Here is a 6,454-nt window from a genome sequence, read left to right as displayed (position 1 = left end):
CAGTTCTTAGTCCTATACTTAGTGCCTGTACATATATATATACATATGTATATGTGTATACATATATAATTTATTTTTTAAATAAAGACAAAGGATAATTCCCTCTCCCTGCCTTCATTATGATAATTTTTCTGAGAAATGACAACAAAACATGTATGTGAGAATATACATAATAAAATATTATGCACATGGAAGAAATTATTATTATTATTGTTATTTGCTGAAAAATTGTTAAACACATTTAAGCAAATAAACCAACTAGGGATGGCATTTAAATTTTACTTATTTTTAATACACTAAATACATTTAAGTTGAGAAAAATTATTATTTATCCACATATCTACACATTGAATGAGATGTAAAATAATGCTAAATCTGAAAATCATCTTTTTTTGTGCCATACTTTTATTCCTACTCTACAGTAATTCACCTATTAACTCTCCCTGTCCTTGCACCCAGTTTAGTTTGGGTGACCAGGTCTTGGCCTCAAGAGATAGAATGGGTCCATGCTAATTATGGTTATCTCGTTTCACCTGTGGTGGTGATATGGTTAAGGACTAGACATATGACATAGCTCTGGGAAGGGGAGAAGAGAAACAGGTTGACTCCTGGACTCTTTCTATTTATTGAATGTTTAATTTAGCAGAGATGGGGTCTTGCTCCATCACCCAGGTGGGATAGCACTGACACAGTCATAGCTCACTGCAACCCAAGCAGTCCTCCTGTCCTGGGTTCTTGGTGGCATCAATAAGCTAACAAATCAACTCTTTGACTTCTAGTCACTCAATAGCTTGCTAAGTTACAAAAAATGACCTTAAAGTTTAGGTCAATGTTAGTTGGATTTTTTGTTTCTTATGGCTGAAGGCACCTGAAATCACTGGTGTTCTTATCCTACACTTTCTGGCTCCCTTAGGCCCATAAACACTCAATGGTTACCTATGACACCTGGTAGTGTGCTCTTTTCTCTCTGGCACAGTGACTGAAAACTTTTGAAATTATTACTTCCCTGATAACCTGGATCCTTGAGTGACTCTGATAAGGCAGAACATTATCATCTAGCATGAATAGAATGTAAGTCTTTGTTACTGCAAGCCACATGTGTTTTGGACGTTGTTACTGCAGCATAATCTATCTTGACTTGATTGATATGAGACCTTCCCACAGATATGTTGAAATTTTGCCCCTTGTCCCTCAGAATGTTACTTTATTTGGAAATAGGGTCACTGAAGGTTAATCAGTCATAATTCAAGAAGGTGAAGTCATACTGGAATAGAATGGGTCCCTAATGCCTTAAAATTGGTGTTCTTGTAAGAAAAGGAAAATTTGGAGACAGACACACAAGGAGAATGCCATGTGATGACAGGTATGTTGAACTGTTGCAAATACAAGTCAAAAAACACCAAGGATGGCAAAAACAAAACAAAACAAAACAAAACCCTGAAGAAGCTAGCAGGAGGCAAGGAAGGGTTCTTCCTGACTGATTTCAGAGAGAGCATGACCCTGTTGATACTTAATTTGGGACTTCTATCTCCGGAAATGTAAGGCAATAATTTTCTGTTGTTTGAAGTAAACTGGTGTCCAGTATGTTGTTATGCCAGCCTTAGGGTAATACAATCAGATAAAGCAGTGCTATTTTCATTGTTGTAGTTATTGTGTTATCTTGTTTTCAATCATGACATTAATGTCCTGCAGAAAAGGCATAATGGTCATGACCATTCCCACCTAGTAATTCTTTCAATAGGACTTAGGAAATGTACTTACATAGAGAATCTTTAAAGAAAGCCAATTTTTACAGAGTAGTGACAGATTAGGAATTCATATAATAGTTTTACGTGATCTGAGTGACCAAAGTGATATCTATCTATCTACTCTGTATATATGTATATGTATGAATATATATGTATGTCTATACACATATAGTTACATAAAACTACATATATGTATACAGTTAAGTAGCCATTTTTAGAGTCATTCATGTAAATAAGTGGTCAGAGTAGTTCAGGTTAGAAATCTTCTCTCAGCCTGGGCTTCCCAGAAGCAAAAGAGTCCAGGTTTCCTCAGCAATACATCCCTAACCATTGGCAGCTCCATCTTAGGCAGCGTTTTTCCTAGGACAGATTTCTTGCCTCTTTGAACTACTGTTATTATCACCCTGTACTCTTGTCTCTGTGGGCACTGAATTTATCTCTGATATTCAATGTCTTCTGGACCTCATCCTGGTTTATGCTGACCTAATCACACTCTTCTCTGAGGACCTCCCTTAACTCTCTGGTTCATGCTTACTTCTTATTGCTCCCCTTTTCTTGGATCTATTTGAGAGTAAAAGTAACTCAGGCATTTTGCCATTACCCTGTACTTTTCTGAAAATCATGATGTATCCCTTAGTCTTTCCACCAGGGAAGAGGAATTCTAGAATCAAGAAAACAACGTATTTGTTGTTATTATTTTTGTTTAATTTTAGATTCAGGGGGTGTATGTGCATGTCTGTTACATGGGTATATATTGACAGGGTGGAGATTGAACTAGTGTACCCATCACCCCGATTTTTTTTTCTTTTGAGATGGCCTATCTCTGTCACCCAGGCTGGTGGGCAGGGGTGTGATTGTGGCTTACTGCAGCCTTGACTTCCTGGGCTCAAGGATCCTCTCACCATAGCCTCCCAAGTGGCTGGGACTACAGGTGCCTGCCCAAGTAATTTTTGTATTTGTTTTATAGAGACAGGATACCATTATGTTGCCTGAGTTGGCCTCAAACTTCTGAGCTCAAGAAATCCTCCCAGCTTTGCCTACCAAAGTGTTTGGATTACAGGTGTTAGCCACTGCACCCAGCTCGCCCAAATATTAAACGTTGCACCCAATAGATAATTCTTCCTCACCCTGTTCCCACGCTCCCCGCTTATGGATTCCCCAGTGTCTATTATTTCCATCTTTGTGTCTGTACATACCTATTGTTTAACTCCCCCTTTATAAGTGAGAACATGTGATATTTGGTTTTCTGTTTCTGAGTTAGTTCATTTAGAATAATGATTTCCAGTTTCATTCACATTGATGCATAGGACATAGTTTCATTCTTTTTGCATGGGGAAAAAAGTTTATTTTTCTTTCTAATTATTAGAGCTACACCCTAAAAGAAGGACTCATTAATAGTTTATAACTAGTTGGATTTTCTGTCAGCAAAAGCATAATAAGAAATAGTAACAAACAAGATAACGTTCAGATATCTGTGATCATATAACAAAGATTTATACATTATAAATTATAGTTACTATTTTACAGTATTTTGACACAAGACCAAGCCCTAATTAATTGGTTCTTTTTATATACCAATGAGAACATTCAGGATATTAAGTTCATAAATCAAAATTATTTTTAAATGTCAGTTTTATTTTCTATGAATGAATATGAGATAATAATTAGATATCACTACACAAGATTTTGTGATTTATGTTTGTATGGCAACTTTCTTTTGTTGCCAATGTTTAGGAAGCGAAACCTTCTTCCTGCATCTCAACTTAGAGTGAATCATCTAGAACCACAATCTGTGGATGTGGCCTTTCTCTGTTTTCTCAGGACTGAGGTTTCTTGGCCCTTCTTTAATATTCTGATAAATAGGAGTGATATCCAGTTGTATCTTTCCTAATTTGAGACCCTGAGAAAAGGGGCCTCTGTTGAAGACTAAAAATAATTTTAAAATAGAGAATGTTTGTAATTTGTCTAGACAGAAATCAAGATGTTAGAGCTTGGCAGAACCTTACATGCTTCTACTTCCTTTATTGGTTTTAATTTAGATAAATTACTTTAGTGACATTTTATGAAACCTTTATTTTCTAGATGAAGGAAAGGATGTTATTTGGCGAGTGATTGTGATTGAGATGCCTGTGATTTGAATAGAAGATTTCCTAGGGGTTTCCTGGCATAGGAGTAGCTTAAGATATTAAAGAGATTTGACTCAGAGAAGAAATGATTTAGCTATTGCTTAATATTTTACAGGCTTTGTATAAGAAAGACTTGATTTTTTTTTTTTTCTAAATAGCACCAAAAAGCAGAATGAAGAAAAGAGGGAAATAGTTACTCAAACGATGTGATTTCTGCTGAATACAATAGCATCCTTTTGAAATACTGTACTTCCTTATTATGTGACACGTTCAGATCAAGGATGAAAGACCATTCTTCAGATAATATGAAGATGTTATTTTTTCATTGGATGGGATTTTGGCCTAGAAAGCTACTAAAAGGCCACTAAATGTTCTGTCATTCTCCAAAAAAGACTTGGCCAAACTGTTTAAATTGATAAAGTAATTACCATAAGTGAAAGGAACTCTGCTGGTGGAATGGGCTTCAAGAGCACATGTGTGGTCTGAGGGAAAGAACACGGACTTTAGGATCAAATCCACCTCGCTCTGGGCAAGCCTCTATAGGTTTCACAGTAAAGGTTTCAACATCAATAAAACTAATAATGCCCACCTTTCAATGTTTGATAATTGACAGAATTGCAGCTATTAATTATAAATTAATTATATGGTAATAGAATGAAATAAATCATGTTCTCAATCAAATGTCATTATATGACAAAAACTAATCAATTGGCAATAGCGTCATGACCTTGCTGATTGAGAGTACTCTTTTTTTAATTTAACTATTTATTTATTTTTAAAATTTTTATTTTTAGATCCAGGAGTACATGTGCAGGTTTATTACATAGACAAACTCATGTCACTGGGCTTTGCTGTTAATGGCACTGTGACATCCACAATTTGCCTGCCCTGTTTAGGCCTAGAAGCTCTGTTGAAGTGGAAGAAAATGCCTTTGCTTTGTGCGTGTGTTTATTTTCACTGTTGCTCTTTCTCTTCTCTTGTAACAACCAATTACCTAGGAGCAATGTCAGAACAAAACCAGATTTTAAAAGTTATTAAGCAAATCATTTACAAATTCTTCCAAAGGGCACATAGATGCATACAAATAACCCTACTCACAAACTCCAAATGTTCCCAAGTTGAAACTATCATCTTAATCTTGCATTACAGCCAAAGGTGAATGGATCAAAGAACTAATACCATTCTGGTTAATACCCATGGGATGTCAACCAAGGAACACAGACTCTGCACCATTATGTACCTTTGTTCAGTTTGCTTGTTTAAAAAAAACTCATCTCTTTCTGTATAACTCTTTGCAATACTTTTCTCTCTGACATAGCTTTGAAGTTTTTGCTTTGACTTTGTATGAAACAGTTTCAACCCAGGATAGGCAACATTCTTACCCTTAAGCTTGTCATCCTAAATGTCATCTCTGACCCTGATCATTCTGTCTCAGAAATCTGGTTCTGTGAGGAACAGAGAATCTTTCTGATTCCCGCTGCTATCTTTTTATAGGCAGCAGAGCTGGGATAGAACTGATGCTTCTTCAAAATAGAGGATTAAGACTATTTGGTGGTTAGGGGAATTGGTAATAGCCCTGCAGTGTTATGGGTAGGGTTTTGCATATATTTGAGTTTGAAAAGAAAATAAATGACCAGATCTTGAACTTCAGAATCCCAGACTTGATTTCAATGGCTGAATCAGATTCAAGGCAGAAACAAAACACATTTTAGGAAAGATCACGCTATATTGTCCTACTAGAAAAATCTAATAGAATAATTATTCTAACTATTTTGGAGAATGTTTGTACAACAGATAGCTTTTTAGAATCCTTGGAATACGTGAGGGAAGATAAATACTTTGAATTGGAAATACTTCTATTTCTAACTTCCAGAGAATCAATACTGTTTGCCTGAATATGATAGTGAATAATGTTTGTCTGAATATGAATATCAGCCTTAAACACCTACATTGTCAAAAGCAAGTCACCTCCTCTCCAATCCCAGCAGTAAATATGAACATCGAAATACCTATAAATATACTGATATAGTGCCATGCTTCATATATTATGCAACTTATCAGCACAGTAAATGCATCTCCAGAAAAGAATCCCATTCCTACCCAAAACTAATTACCTTAGATACAAAATTCAGTATCCTTTCTAAATGCATACATTTGCACATGAGAAGAGTGGTTACCATTGTGATTTGAGCTTCCATGCGAGCCTAATTTAACTCTAAAACTAGACTCAGACTCTTAAAATTAGGTGGTTTCCAGAATGTCTTATTGAGCAAGAATTTTGCATGGGATTTTGCCCATAGTTAAATGCAGCTCTGAAAACTGCCTGAGGAGTAAGACTCCTTTACAAAGCCTGGGCCTTTGTGCATGTCTGCCCCTAGTTTACTAATCCACACATTTCTTATGCTTAATATAGAAAAAAGAATATGGCAGATATAATTCTAGAATACTAAAAATGTGTAGGTGTATGGCCAAAGAAAAAGTCCAGATAAATTTGCTCTGTGTATTACTGTATATGCATATATTTTAAAGTCCCAAACTCTATCTGCACATCACAATCCTGTGAGATATCCAAACCTGTAA

General features: G+C 35.8%; 1 long non-coding RNA gene across 1 annotated transcript; it reads right to left on the bottom strand.

The window, feature by feature from the left end:
- Positions 1–4,652: 4,652 nt before the first annotated feature.
- LOC111551119 lies at positions 4,653–5,314 on the bottom strand. Its single transcript, XR_002734276.1, has 2 exons — positions 5,257–5,314; positions 4,653–4,868 (listed from the first exon to the last, which is right to left on the bottom strand). It is a non-coding gene; the product is annotated as an uncharacterized LOC111551119 (long non-coding RNA).
- Between the last annotated feature and the right edge of the window lie 1,140 nt (positions 5,315–6,454).

The sequence above is a fragment of the Piliocolobus tephrosceles genome, chromosome 15, assembly GCF_002776525.5.
Source record: "Piliocolobus tephrosceles isolate RC106 chromosome 15, ASM277652v3, whole genome shotgun sequence".
In the NCBI taxonomy this organism is placed as follows: domain Eukaryota; kingdom Metazoa; phylum Chordata; class Mammalia; order Primates; family Cercopithecidae; genus Piliocolobus; species Piliocolobus tephrosceles.
This window is presented reverse-complemented; position numbering and strand designations above follow the sequence as displayed.